Below are 16,013 nucleotides of genomic sequence, written 5' to 3'. Positions count from 1 at the left end.
TGCAGTCAAGTCAAAGGACTAGGGTGGATATTTGAGGATTTCAAAGTGAAGGTTGCCAGTTTCCGCTGCGTGATGGGCGTCTAGTGAGGAGATTGCTTTTCTCAGCTTTCCTCGACGTTTGAAGACTAATTGTTGCTTCAGCTTCAGTTTGTCGAGAAGTTTAACATTGTTCTTTACCGCGACGGTTTTATATTCTCATGAGCAGTCAATCAGTAGTGAGCCATCTTTATCCCAAAAGACAGATGCAAGCCATTTGACTGCTGGTCTTTGCGTCTGCAGCTTCTTTGGACGTGCAGAATCACTGTGTCTCCATTCACTGGTCTGTTCTTTGGCTTCTGGATCGTAAGTGAAAGCAAACAAGAGAATGTCTTGCAGAGAAAGCGTATGAAATAATTAGAGAAATTTACAGTTGCTCACTATTCGTTGTACATACTTTAAGCAAGAAGAAAACAAATAATATGACTTTAATTTCGAATAGAAGTGATGGAACTGTTAAATTAAGTGTATTGGTTTCTGCTATAGTTGTATTACAAACCCAAAATTACTAGGAATGAATATCGATTCTTAGTTGAAGTGGTGTGAACACACGAAGATACTTCCAAACATGTTGCAAATATGTTGCTGGGACTGGTGGCGACTGTGAAGCATCTTAGATTTAGCAGAAACCCAAAAACCTGAAAAGCCTGTAAGTGTTCGTATTATCCCATGAGACATGGGTGTGTCTGAGATTAGAAATGTATGTGGTTTATTTAGAACATCGGTGGCCTAGACTGGCTGTCTAAGAGGTATTCCCACTCATCTCAAATATGAACTTGATAATGCAGCGGCTGCAGCAGAAACTAGGACAACTGCTCATAAATCTGATGCTGCAAAATGTGCACAACTGTGAAATTATGTAGCAGAATGTCTTCCGAAGTATGTGCAGAAAGTCCAGTTGATAGCAGGTGATGAACTTGGTGTACTGATTATCCCAGAGGGTGCAGTTTCAATTTTTTTGAGCTCTTCGTGGAGCATGACAATGCACTGTTTTCCAGTCTTGGGATAAAGCAGTTGTTGATGTTCCTAGCAGACAGTTCTGATTTGAGATGGTTTACAATTTACTCTCACTTCGATTCAGTTCATTTATAAGACCTATACACATGGACTTACACCTATCGATTCAGTGTGTGAGGCTTTTAAGACTGCGAGCGGGTATAAGAGGGAGACCTGGAACATATTTGGTGCGTTGTTTGCAAATCAACCTGACTTGCGCCGCAGCCTCACTGATAAAGGCTTTGAAGGGCAACCATTCCGTAAGGACTATCCACTTAGTGGATATGTTGAGGTGGGTTACGATCTACATCTACGTGATTTCTCTGCTATTCACAATTGAGTGCCTTGCAGAGGGTTCAATGAACCACCTTCAAGTTTTCTCTCTACCGTTCCACTCTCGAGCCCTGATTTACTTATTTTATTTAGATGATCATTTCTCTCTACGTAGGTGGGTGCCAACACAATGTTTCCGGAATCGGAGGAGAAAACTGGTGATTGAAATTTCCTGAGAAGATCCCGTCGCAACGAAAAACGCCTTTGTTTTAATGATTGCCACTCCAATTCACGTATCATGTCTGTGGCACTATCTCCCTTATTTCGCGATAATACAGAACGAGCCGCCCTTCTTTGAACTTTTTCAATATCATCCGTCAGTCCCACCTTGTACGGATCCCACACCGCACAGCAATACTCCAGAATAGGGCGGACAAGTGAAGTGTAAGCAGTCTCTCTTTAGTAGATCTGTTGCACCTTCTAAGTGTTCTGCCAATGAATCGCAGTCTTTGGTTTGCTCTACCCACAGCATTATCTATGTCATCGTTCCAATTTAGGTTATTTGTGATTGTAATACCTAAGTATTTAGTTGAATTTACAGCCTTCGGATTTGTGTGACTTATCGCGTAATCGAAATTTAGCGGATTTCTTTTAGTACTCATATGAGTAACTTCACACTTTTCTTTATTCAGGGTTAATTTACACTTTTCGCATCCCACATATATCTTATCTAAATCATTTTGTAATTCATTTTGGTCATCTGATGACTTAACAACACGGTAAATGACAGCATCATCTGCAAATAATCTAAGTCGGCTATTCAGATTGTCTCCTGTGTCGTTAATATAGATCAGGAACGATAGAGGTCCTATAACACTTCCTTTGGGGGACGCCGGATATTACTTCTGTTTTACCCTATGACTTTCCGTCTGTTACTACGAACTGTGAACATTCTGACAGGAAGGGATGATGAACGAAAATGAGTTGTTGTCGAGCCACTAGAACCAGCTCAAGAATTCCTTCGATTTGAGTTGTCAGCAACGTGGGCGCGGTTCCAAAACTTCAGAGAGGCACTGGCTCCTCAAGAAGAAATACAGTCTTATTAGCAGTATTAGTTTTATGTGCTGAACCGTGTACAATTGAAGTGAAATATAATAAATATATATGTATATACACACAAACAGACACAGACACAGACACAGACACATACACAAACACGCACACAAAGCGGTGTAGTGGTAACCTGCCATTGACAAGGGATTTCAGATCGATTCCGTATTTCTGGATTGCCAGAAGGCTTTTGACACTCTACCACACAAGGTGCGTGTAGTGAAATGGCGTGCTTATGGAATATCGTCGCCGGCCGCAGTGGACGAGCGGTTCTAGGCGCTTCTGTCTGGAACCACGCGATCGTTACGGTCGCAGGTTCGAATCCTGCCTCGGGCATAGATGTGTGTGATGTCCTTAGGTTAGTTAGGTGTAAATAGTTCTACGTTCTAGGGGACTGATGACCTCAGATGTTAAGTCCCATAGCGCTCAGACCCATTTTGGAATATCGTCTCAGTTATCTGACTGGATTTGTGATTTCATGTCAGAGAGATCACAGTTCGTAGTAACTGACAGAAAGTCATCGATTAAAACAAAAATGATTCCTGGAGTTCCCCAAGGCACTGTTATGGGCCCTTTGCTTTTCCTTATCTACATAAACGATTTGGGAGACAATCTGAGCAGCCGTGTTAGGTTGTTTGCTGATGACGCTGTCGTTTATCGACTAATAAATTTATCAGAAGTTTAAAACTAATTGCAAAACGATTTAGAAAAGATACCTCAATGGTGTGAAAATTGGCAGTTGACCCTACATAACGAAAAGTGTGAGGTCATTCACGTGAGTGCTAAAAGGAATTCGTTAAACTTCGGTTACACGGTAAATCAGTCTAATCTAAAAGTCGTAAATTCAAGAAAATACCTAGCTATTACAATTACGAACAACTTAAATTGGAATGTGATGATGATGTTTGGATTGTGGGGCGCTCAACTACGCGGTTATCAGCGTCCGTACAAATTCCCAATCTTTTCTCAGTCCAATCTTGCCACTTGCATGAATGATGATGAAATGATGACGACAACACAAACACCCAGTCATCTCGAGGCAGGTAAAAATCCCCGACCCCACCGGGAATCGAACCCGGGACCCCGTGCTCGGGAAGCGAGAACGCGACCGCGAGACCACGAGCTGCGGACTTCAGTTGGAAGGAACACACAGAAAACATTGTGGGGAAGGCTAACCAAAGACTGCGTTTTATTGGCAGGACACTTGGAAAGTGTAACACTTCTACTAAGGAGACCGCCTACACTACGCTTGACCGTCCTCTTGTAGAATACTGCTGCGCGGTGTGGGATCCTTACCAGATAGGACTGACGGAATACATCGAAAAAAGTACAAAGAAGGGCAGTACACGTTTTGTAGTATCGTGAAATATGGGAGAGAATGTCACAAAATGGTACAGGATTTGGGCTTGACATCATTAAAAGAAAGGCGTTTTTCGTTGCGACTGAATCTCCTCACGAAATTGCAATCACCACTTTCTCCTTCGAATGCGAAAATAATTTGTAGACACCGAGCTACAATGGAGAAACGATCACCACGATATAGGTGTTCGTTCTTTCCACGCGCTATACGAGATTGGAATAATAGAGAATTGTGAAGGTGGTTCGATAAACTCTCTGTCAGGCACTTAAATGTGATTTGCAATGTAGATGTAGATGCGTGCCCGGAAAGCGAGACATCGCAACATCGAACCCCGGTCGAATCGTGGAAATTTCTGAGTGTGTATTGACCTCTCAATGATGTGGAGATTCGCCGGGAAGGACATGTCGTTCGGATTCCACGTTAAACTGTAGGTCCCCTTTACCCTGTAGGTATACTGCGGAAAGTTTCGGACGAGCAAGTCGCTGAAGACGCGTCCTGTTGGAAGACTTGCATCAGGCTCTTGAGGGACACGAAATTATTATCAGCATAATATACCCTATGTGGGACGTCCACAACTGCTGCCAAAATTTTTTCATAATTAACAAATCCGCACCAGTTGTAACTGACACGACCCGGTTTTTAGGATGCAAATCCCATATTCAGGTGCAAGAAAAAACAATGGAAACTAGGAGAGATGCTACATAAAATTAATTAACATCAAAAGGATTCATACAAATGTGAACATTAGTTCATGCCTTGACTGCGTGCGGAAAAATCGTACCAGTCATTTAAAAAATTCCGCAAATTCATTAAGTAGCATGCGAGATCCCGAGCGGGTGATATACGAAAAGATTCTTTGAATCAACCAGTACCACAACGGGTAAACGGGACCTAACCGTAAAAAACAGGAATGAATGAACAAATACTCATTACCAGACTAATCTGAGCTACAAACCAACTGCGAACGGACAGACGTATGGCATAGGCTTAATGAAGTAAAGTAAAGGCATAAATGTCGTAGAATGCCAGTTTGTGAACGTCAAAAGTGACCAGCCCGCCGCACGTCGCGAACGCCCAGCAAGACCTCAACAGATGTCTGGGCGAACCACAGTGAGGCGTGTCAGTACGCATATGCGTCACAGAGTAGCCTCCGCCAGAACTAATATCAAGGGTGGGAAGGACAGCGGAAGAAATCATAGCCAACAACACGACCCTACTTCCATGGGTTCTCCCAAAAGCCACCCGCTGCTAATAGCGCTAGAATCATATTGTTGTATGAATGGCAGCGACTAAGATAAACTTGATACAGAGCAAACAATAAGAGCAAGACATGCAATGTATTACGCAAAAACTAGAAATAAAAGTGAGAAACATGGTTAGCGAAATGGTTAAAAATATAATAAAACTTCATCAATTTCGATCCTTGTGAATCTCCATGATGTACTTATTTATTTACTTATTTACTTTATTTACTGAGGTTTTCCTCTACACAAGCGTTTTTCACAAAAATAAGCTTAATTTATCTCCTCAGGATGTCCCTCCTGGTGTTTCGATCTTGTGTATCTTATTCTTCTGCGCCTAGTCTTCTCATTGTTAATCGTACATTTTGGAGCAAGATGGTCATAGGGCGACCTATTCTCTTCTTTCCTTCCGGTTCCCATTCCAGTATCATTTTCGGAATTCTGGCTTCCTCCATTCTTCTTACATGCCCGTACCATTGAAACTTATCCATCACGTCATGTATTCTTTGTTTTACATCAATTCTCTATATTATTTCGTCGTTTCTTACTTTCTCTTTTCTAGAAATTTTTGCTGATCTTCTCCAGGAGTCCATTTCGACTGTTTGCAGTCTTTTTATGTGTCTCAGATTAGTAGTCCACACATAACTATGCTCTCTAGTAATGATTTATATATGACTTTTTTGGATCGATTTATTACATTTCTGCTCCGTAAGATCGAGTTGAGGATCCAATGACCTTCCTTCCACTGCTAATTCTTTTACTAATTTGTACACCTGCTTTTCCCTCCATCTATGAACTATATCTCAAATAACGGAAAGTACTGACCTTCTTAATTTTGTTTCCCTCTATGTGTAAGTCAACTGCATCATTAACAAGGTATTCTGTTTTCTGGTAATTAATCTTCAATCCCCAGTTTCTGTGTGCCATTGCTAGTTGGTTACATCTATAGGGTGGAGAAGAATTATGTCACGAAATTTTAACCCTGGATAACTGACGCTGTGTAGGTCGACAACGCACCATATTTAAACTACGGAAACTTGGCCCATGCGCTCCAATTGACTGAGGGATTACTCTTTTGCCGTTCGTCGGTTGACGGTCAGCGCTATGGTTGTCAGTTCACACATATAAACGACCCTCACCCAGCCATTGCCCCAATGTGATATGCACGTGTCGATTAGGTCTTGCTGTTTGTCTCCACCTCACGTCAGAGGCATTCACACGTAAGTTTCGCTTCGGAACACGCACACGTCACGTGCGATTTAGTCGTACAGGAAGCATGGCGGCGCAGTATTTGTTTGAAGAACAACGAGATGTGGTTTTTATTTATGGACTAGCCGATGGCAGTACGCATGAAGCTCGACGGTTGTATGAGGAACGATACTCAGCAAGACGCCGCCCACACCCGCAAACGTTTACAGCAGCTCTCCAGGGACTTGGCAAAACAGGCTCGTTGGCGGGATATCATGGTGATGCTGGAAGACCTCGAACACGACGGGATGCGGCATTTGAAGAGACTTTTTTCGAGCGCATCGAGGAAGCACCTACGATAAGTACTCGAGCAGTTGGACACGACATGGCCGCCACTCATCGATTTGTATGGGAGGTTTTGAGGGATGCCGGCCAGCATCCATTTTGTTTCCACTCTGTCCAAAACCTAAATCCTGCGGCGGACTCTGAACACAGGCTAGGGTTTTGCCAGCGGTTTCTGCGACGTGTTGCACGAGATCCCGACTTCCCCGCCGTTGTGTTGTTTACCGACGAGTGCACCTTCCATCGGGATGGCCTTTACAACACTCGAAACGTTCATTACTGGGCAAGGGGAAATACTCACGCCACGTACGTCCACAGACACCAGGAGCGCTTGTCGCACATCTGGGCAGACATTGTGGGTGACCATGTGACTGGGCCAGTCCGTCTACATCCGGCAGGCAAAGCACTCGCGGTCATGCGTTGTCCAGAGCACCCGGCAACAGGGCAATCCCGCGGCCAATCGGAGCGCGTGGCACCATGTACCGTAGTTCAAAAATTGTGCGTTGTCGACCTACACAGCATTAGTAATTTTGGTTCCTACTGGCATCAGCTATCCAGGGTTAAAATTTTGTGACACAATTTTTCTTCACCCTATACAATTTGCATCCTTCCCGTCTTCCCGTCTTGTGTTATAGCTACGTGATCGTCAGCAAATAGTAGGTAACGTAAATAAACTCCATCTTTAAAATCTAGCCCCATCCCATTGAATTTACTAGACCACGTCTTAAGGCTGACGCCTACATAGATTTTAAATAATGTTGGTGACATAGAGCAGTCTTGTAACAGGCGCTCGCGTGTTCTAAATTTCTGTGAAGATTTTCATTTATCTTTACATATTTTTTGTATTATTTTAATTAAAGGACCCCTTATGTTTGCCATATGTAATGCTCTCCAAAGTAATTTTCTCGGGACAGTATCATGCGCTTTTTGTAAATCTATAAAAATTAACTCTATGTTTTTTATATTTTTCCCTATGTTTCTCTAAGATCTGTCGAAATGTGAAAATATGGTCTACGCGTGATCTACCAGCTGTGAAGTCACACTGTTCTTCCTGGGTTTTAAAATTTATTTCCAGCTTATTTCTAATTATTTTCCCAAAAACTCTCATTAATGTGTGTATAACACAAATTCCTCGATAGTTCGAGCAGCTTTTGCGGGCCCCTTTCTTAATCGTAGTATTAATACAGCCCAGATTCATTCCCTTGGGTGTTGACTCTCCACATAACATTTATTGCATAAGCGTGCTATTAGTTTCACAATTTTATCAGCATTATATTTTAAGAGCTCCAGTTTGATACTACCTGGTCCAGGTGATTTGCCATTCTTCCCTGTTCTTAATGCCTTACTCACCTCCCTTTCTATAACTTGTACCTCCTCTTCTTCCTCTTCCTTTTCTACAACTTTTCCTTGCTCCAGATACTCTTCTCTATCCTAGTTTAATAATTTCAAGGAATAATCTTCCCATTCTTTTGGTGGTATCAGTTGAAGATTGGTTTTGGCTTTCGTCTCTTGTCGAAGTAATTTCAATACTGACCACGCTTCTTTTGCACTCCCAAATCTTAGTTTGCTATTGAAATTGGCAGATGTCCTTCCCAAGCTTTATTCTTTGTTATTCTTATTATTTTATCACTTCATTCTTGTTTTCCTTGTAGGTTGTTCTTGTTACCTCAGATTTATCATTCAATCATCTGTTGAATGCATTCCTCTTTTCTTTAACTGCCACCCTTATTTCCTCTGACCACCATTCTGCTATGCGGCTGTGGTTGCTTTCCCTTATGCCCAACACCTCTGTTGCTATACTTACAACACTGGATTTTGTGTATCCATATACTTCCTCTGTACTTCCTTCAAATGATTTTTCCAATTTTTTTTTCCATTCTGGCAGCAAAGAATGTTCCTGTAGTTCCATCTCGTAGGGTGTCAATACTGAAGTGTAGCTTTTGAACTTTCTCAGCACAATTCGTTTTAATGTTGTTAGAATCATTCTTCGCATTCTTCCATGGCCAAAAACTCTTCATTTTACTAAGTAATGGTCTGATACACACTGATCTCCTCTATAAGATCCCACATCTGCTGCCTTGAAACTACTTGTTCATCTGATGATAATGTAATCTATTATAGAACGAAGTTCTCTAGCATTCTGTTGCCATGTATATTTGTGAATACCCTTGTGTTTAAATAAAACTATAACATAAAATACAAGAAACGGTCATACCACAAATTTATCTTATGATGTCGGTATGGTACACTGTCACTCCCATACAACGTGCACAGACTCTATTCTCCCCTGATAGTTTCATAACGAACGGATATTACTTCTCGCCGCATGTACCTCTGAACTACGTCTGCCTTTCACCACTCTGACAACGCATGCCGTCAGACTCCAATGACGGGCGGTTAACGGCCACTTGTGAGCAAAGTGTGCGACAGCACAATGGCAAACATGTTTTCATCGTTGTACGCCGTGTAATGTGATTAACGCACGTGAAAGGAATGTGCAGCGTTCCTAACTAACCCGCTTTCAACACCACGACCCTCAGTTACAAGCTACGAGTCCGCTATTAAAACGTCTCTCTATTCTCGCTGCCGTACCGGCTATCAGCTCTTAATTATTTCGTTGTACTCGTTCCTGTGTTATTATACCATCAAATTTAAATCCGTGACGTGCAACATAGTTTGATCGTTAACTATTGCGTGAATGTCGTTGTACGTCAGTCGTAATGAAGATTCTTGTCTTCTAAAGCCTAATTCCAAGAGTCACAGCAAATCATTGATATTCTGGTATACCAAAACATTAAAAATGATTAAAAATACACTGGTGTCTGCCAAAAGTGTGACACATAAGACAGTTAAAGCAGCCCGACACCTCTATGTAATGTGCGATTGACCACTGGGTGTCCCGAGAATCGGACCCGCCAGTGTAAAAGGTAGTTGGCAGTTGGCAGTTGGTGGTAGCAGTGCTCATATCACAGTTACACGTAGTCTGCGTAAACCAGTTATATTGATGCAGCGTATATATGGATCGTGATAATCCCATCAGCATCAACTAAAGCCTGAATATGGTGTAGTGAAGCGTCGAAACTGGTAGCTACGCAGTAAATAAGATCAAAAGGACGGCTGTATGCGTTTCATTTTCTTACAACAGTGAACGGCCGTGGTCCCCAAGACCTCCAGTCAAAAGGAGGACATACAGAAAGTATAAAAGAAGGTAGAAGTATTGCGTTATCAAAAGAGAAGGTATAATGGGTCGGTCATGAGTGCTCAGTGACTTCGAACGTGGACTTGTCATTAGATGCAATCTGAGTTACAAATCCAGCAGGAACGTTTCAACCCTTTTAAAGCTGTGACAGTCTGTTGTTTATGTGGCTGTGAAGTGGTAATGGATGGAACGACAGCAGTCAAAACAAGACGAGACAAAACTCATGTACCGACAGAGAGAGATCGCTGACCATTGTGGAGGGTAGTTACAGGAAACTGCATGGAATACGAGGAAGGAAGTGAGTTCCAGAGTGCTGCCAGTAGTTCATCTAGAACTATGACTGTGCGTAAAGAGTTCAAAAAGAAGGAGGTATAACGGTCGAGAAGCTCTTCATAAATCCACACATTTATGTAGTCAGTGCAAATCGACGCTTGAGGTGGTATAGAGCGCTTCGCCTCTGGACAGTGGATGACTGAGGAAGACTGGAAACGAGTGATTTTGAGCGATGAATCACGCTATACGCTATAGCTCATTTGGAGAATGCCTGGTGAACGTTACCTGCCATCCTGTACAGCGTCAATAGTGCAATAAGGATAAGATCGTTTTACGGTATGGGAGTGTTTCTCGTGTTTAGGCTGTGTGTTCCCCTCATTGTGCTTACGAGAACGCTTAACGCAGAAGGCAATGAACACGTTTCACTCAGTGCAGTCGGGGAATACTTCGTAGACGACGATTCCATCAGCATGACAGTGAACCCTGTCATAAAGCAGAATCTCTGGGGACATGATTTGTGGACAATGACACCCCCAAAATGGACTGTCCTACACAGAGTATCGACCTAGACCCAATGGAACTCTTTTGGGATGAGTTACAACGACGAGTTCGCTCCAGACACCAGCGCTCAACATAACCACATTCTCTGGTTTCAGAGATTCGGACAGCTTGTTGAGTGTCTCCAGCAGAACTCAAGCCGTCAACTAACGTGTATCTGGGTGGTTTTGGTCAGATAATATATGAGCAACCAACATTTCAAAATAATTACATTCCCTTATTTTACAGACAACAAGATGGCTCTAAGCATATGGGACTTAACATCTGAGGTCATCAATCCACTAGACTTGGAACTACTTAAACCTAACTAACCTAAGGACATCACACACATCCACGCTCGAGGCAGGATTCGAACCTGCGACCGTAGCAGCAGCGCGGTCCCGGAATGAAGCGCCTAGAACCGCTCGGCGACAGCGGCCGGAAAACCATAAGAAGCACTTAGTTTTAAGCAATTTTTTTTTACCTAACATTTTTCCTTTTCTGTTATTAGACTGCGAAGCCAGACTACAAAATTCATAATTTATAAAAACGAACTGACCTTTAAGATCCCTGAAAATCGTCATCTGAACTTTCTTCTTCTTCTTCCTCCTCCTCCTTCTCCTCCTCCTCCTCCTCCTCCTCCTCCTCCACGTCATTGTCGTCCTCTTCAAATACAAGATAGTCTTCACTGCCACCGAGACCGTTACTTACGCCGCACTTCTTGAAAGATTTAACAGTAATCTCTTCTCTCACTCTACACCACGATCGTTTTATCCACTGACATACTTGTTTGCTTGTACGTCGTTTTAAAAGGTCCCTTCTGTGTGAATTCATATTTGGTTTCATCCATCAGCCATTGGTTCCAGTCCTCTCAAATATGCACTTTAAATCGGTTATTTATCAAAGCAACAAAAAGTTGCAATTGTAAAAGTAAGTCATATCAGAATTACAGCATGCTCTGCATTTTCCTGTTTTAGTTTCTCTTTCACAGAATTTTCAAATGGCTACTAAACCGATCTGGCACAAAAAATGAGAACTGTTATTCAGTAAACTGCCTTTCCTTCTCTCCCACACTCTGTCAATCCATAATTTCATGCCAACCGCGTCCATCCAACCCTTGTAATGTATATGAACAACAACGCCAAGCGCTATTTCAGAACGTCTTGGCATTATTTTAAGCTTGAGGATGATCACTGCATTAGCTTTAGTACCGTCAGCACAACATGAAAGTACAACAGAGTAGTGCATTTCTTGATGTCCATTTGTTTTTGTGGTTGCAGTTTTAGGACCTTTCATGGCAACAGTTCTGTTACTCGGCAAATCAAATGTCAGAGGAGTTTCGTCAATATTCCCTATTTGACGTAGTTCCACACTGGTTTTCTTCGATGTTGCATAACGAAGCGATGGAGAGATAAATTTTCCCTTCATACCCTTGTGGCATTTTCTGAGATATTTTCGTTTTGGTTCGCATGCTAAGTCCATCACGTTTCACAAACCTGTAGCATCAACCAACTCCATCCTTAAAGTCGGTTAAGTTCCAGCGTAGCGCTAGCTTACGAAGGTGTATTTGAATCAGTTTTGTATTAATTCCTGTGCCATTTTGACGGCGTCCTTGAATCCATTTCAGTGCACCATCCTCTAGTTTTGGCCACGTTGCAGACATTCCTCTATCTGCACATTTAGGCTTCTTCATTTTTTTTTCCATTTGTTATTTACTAGTCCACCAACCGAAAATTGTTTCTTTCTGCTAGTGGAGGGCAGAAATGCCGCTCATCTGCTCTATTTCTATATTCTTCTGCATACGCTATTACTTTCAATTTATAGCCCGCATTGTATAAATACCTTTTATTTTTTCCATTATGAAACAAGCTACTAAGAAAAATATCGCCTGTTACGATAACGCAGATCACTTTCAATTCCAGTTCAGTGGTACCGTAGACCGCAATGACGCATCACAGGTTAGACAGTGTTCTGAGAATGTGACGGAGGGGTGGCAGAAAGACCGTATTAGCAAGTCTGTGAATCCCCGAAACTCATGTTCGTCACATCGGTGCCCTGCTGTTGCCAGCTGAATCCAACAATGTTGCCAGATAAAGATAGGTTTCCGGCGGCTTCGAATATATGGCTTTTTTGAAGACTGGCGGGAATTTTAAATCAAACACTGGACATTTTTATATCAGTTTCGAGTATAAGACGCACCTGCATTTTGGAGTCAAGTTTTCGAAGAAAAACGTCATGCTGTAGTCCGTAAAATGCAGTAGCTCTAGCATCACCGACTGATCAAAGCGACAGAAGTTCTGTCAGCGACTCAGCCCTACTTAGCCATACCCCTACATCATTTGAAACTTCGAATGAAGAACGTGTGAAAATGTTAGGCTAAAGGCCAAAGTCACAAGGACGTTGTAACAAATGTTGCGTATAATGTACTTTGGAAATGTAACCTTAAATTATCACCGTTGTATACACTAGTGAATTTTCTATTTGCATAAGCATACAGTATTGATATACACGTGTAGTGTTTTCGATCGTATCTTTGGTATAGGTAGAATAGCAGATTAGAATTCAGTTTGCATACGGGTGTGACGATTGTATGAGTTGAGCTTTATGTATGGAGCTTCATATGTGAATTATTGTCAAGTTCGCCCTTAAGCTGTTTTGTAAGCCGTTCTCCCATTTGTTTTAAAATATTTGTGTTCGTATTAAATACAGAACGTGTCAATGTTGATGTGTAGTTCCACATGTTCAAATGATTCAAATGGCTCTGAGCACTATGGGACTTAACTGCTGAGGTCATCAGCCCCCTAGAACTTAGAATTACTTAAACCTAGCTAACCTATGGACATCACACACATCCATGCCCGAGGCAGGATTCGAACCTGCGACCGTAGCGGTCGCGCGGTTCCAGACTCCACATGTTGACTGATGGTTAAATCTGTACAGAATGTCACATGCCTTGCATCATGTTGCGTAGAGATACTACGTATGTAAGTACTGGATGGTAACATATGCAATTCACAACTGTCATTTGACATATTTCTACGATTTGATTAATTTGTTTCACAAGTTACGTGTTTTACTTTTCTGTGATTGGTATCAAAGGCGCTTCGGAATGACTTCATAGTTGAAATTAGCCAGTACCACCAAATAAGCGAAAAATTTTACAGCCTACAACGATCAATGTTTTCATTCGAAAGATATGATTCTCCCCTCGCCAGTAACATACTGTATTACTTTCTCGCACCTCCAGCATTAAACACTGAATGCTACCGCCTGATTGGTCAGCATGGCTGACTGCAATGCGGACGACCCGGGTTCGATTTCCTGTACTGCCATGGATTTTTCCTTGATGGGAGGACTAGATCGTGGTGCCACCTGAGCGAGTAGTAGCGGTTCCAAGGTCAAGACCAAAGGCCCTCTGCACGGGATCTGATGGCGCCAGTGGCAGAGGATGACATGGTGGCCGTTCGGCTTCGGTTACCCCGTCTATGACCAGAACGTGGACCTTGTCTTCGTACCTTTATGACTGCTACCGCACTAACTTCAGTTACAGATTTCGCTAGTGAGATGATCAGAACAAGGTTGCTACTTGGTGCTAGTTTTTATAAGCTATTATCATAAAGAGATGCAAGAATGGGATTCACTGCAGATTGTCATTGGTACATAATGAAACGTCTGAGAAAATCTCCCCAGAAACTCTACACTATTCTATCGCGACGCTTTACGGACAGTGGAATTACTTTTTACTTTAGCTGATAAGTGTTAAAAACGACATACATTGGACAGACGGATATCTATGAATAATATCCTTGAAGAGTTAGTGCCAAATTTGCGCTCTGTTCAATGCCATATGAATACAACCACCTGTTACAGTTGTTCGCCGATGTCCGGTAGACTTTGTAGCGAATAGTAAGATAATATTTACGGAACACGATGGTGAACGTCACTTGGGTCAGACACATCTTCTGCCAGTGTTTTGTGGATACTCAACACTCCTCTAGTCGCGGTTTTATTTGTGAGTCAGCAGAGCTCTAACGACACTGCTTAATCTCATCATTAAGTGTAAGCTTTCACCGCCGTGGTCGAAAGGTTTTCCTAATAAAAGAACCTTCAACATCGCAGCGCGTCAGCAATCGTTGGTTAATATATTCCTACTAGACGTGGTGACGGTACTAAGGGCTCTACTTATGCGTAACACCTTGTGCAAACAGCTCATACGCTGAGCCCTCCAGTTAATATCGAGTTACTTCATGCCGAGGTTAAGGGCTTAAAACTGGATTTTTTGGAAGAAATGCAGATCTTTAAGCATCTGCAACATGTTAAAGACAATATACTCAATGACCAAACTCCTACTAAGAAATTGAAATTTTTTTGAAGGTTTCGCGCCTTTGCTTTGTTCTTCATACCTGTAAATCTGATGATCTGGGCATTATCGCATGCGCGCGCTGATTGGCGAGCCCGGCTGGTCAAGCTGTTCATCGTCTTTCTTTTTATCCTCATTTTTCATTTACGAAGGTGATTTTAGCCTGTTGAACACCTCACGTTTTATCCCTATATCTTTATTACCACGACCCACGACGCCTTTGATTACGTCCCCTAAGCCCCCCCCCCCCTTCCCCAGGTTAACTACTGGCTTTAGGTATAGTTTTTAAGAGTTCCTCCTGTTGTCATAGGTAGCTTCATATATAAGTTTCTTTACTAGCATAAGCAACCGTGTGCGGTTATTTTTAGGTTTCATCTCCTATTTAGCTCGTCTCTTGTTCTATCCATTTCATTTTTTGATATACGTTGATCCACGGTTGGGATTATATGGGCTATTTAGCCGCGACCCATGTATAAACTTTCTCCTATTCGTATGCGCATGTGCATGTGCATTCAAGTAACGTCCCTTGTCTTGTGCATGTGCACAGATAGCGGGTCAGGCTTGTAAGTGAGCGACCGTTTGTAGGTGCAGTTTATGGCGGGTCATGGCCCATCGAACATATGCCGGTGTGAGGTGGAGCGTACACCATTAAGTAGTGGTTTTGACTTTGTACGTATGTAGTGTTTGTGTTTTCCTTTTCTTTTTCGTTTATAAATGTATAGCTATGGTGTTCTTTTAATCATTGACAAAGGTCTTCTTAGGCACTTGTGGGTTTTATTGTTGTTCTGAAGAAGGTGTAGTTATCTTCGCCGAAACCTGGGTTAACACTTAACACTAGGTGCTTTTTTCGCATTCGAGGCGGGTTTTTTGTATTTTAATATATTTTCCTAATAAACCCTAACGTCGGCTTTTGTTGATATTTTCTGTGGTGTCACCGCCAGACACCACACTTCCTAGGTGGTAGCCTTTAAATCGGCCGCAGTCCGTTAGTATACGTCGGACCCGCGTGTCGCCACTATCAGTGATTGCAGACCGAGCGCCGCCACACGGCAGGTCTAGAGAGACTTCCTAGCACTCGCCCCAGTTGTACAACCGATT

At 42.4% G+C, this 16,013-nt stretch overlaps 1 pseudogene; it reads left to right on the top strand.

Moving 5' to 3' along the window:
* The first annotated feature begins 712 nt into the window (after positions 1-712).
* On the top strand, positions 713-2,411 carry LOC124778871 (annotated as a pseudogene).
* Positions 2,412-16,013: the final 13,602 nt, after the last annotated feature.

The sequence above is a fragment of the Schistocerca piceifrons genome, chromosome 1, assembly GCF_021461385.2.
Source record: "Schistocerca piceifrons isolate TAMUIC-IGC-003096 chromosome 1, iqSchPice1.1, whole genome shotgun sequence".
Lineage (NCBI taxonomy): Eukaryota > Metazoa > Arthropoda > Insecta > Orthoptera > Acrididae > Schistocerca > Schistocerca piceifrons.
This window is presented reverse-complemented; position numbering and strand designations above follow the sequence as displayed.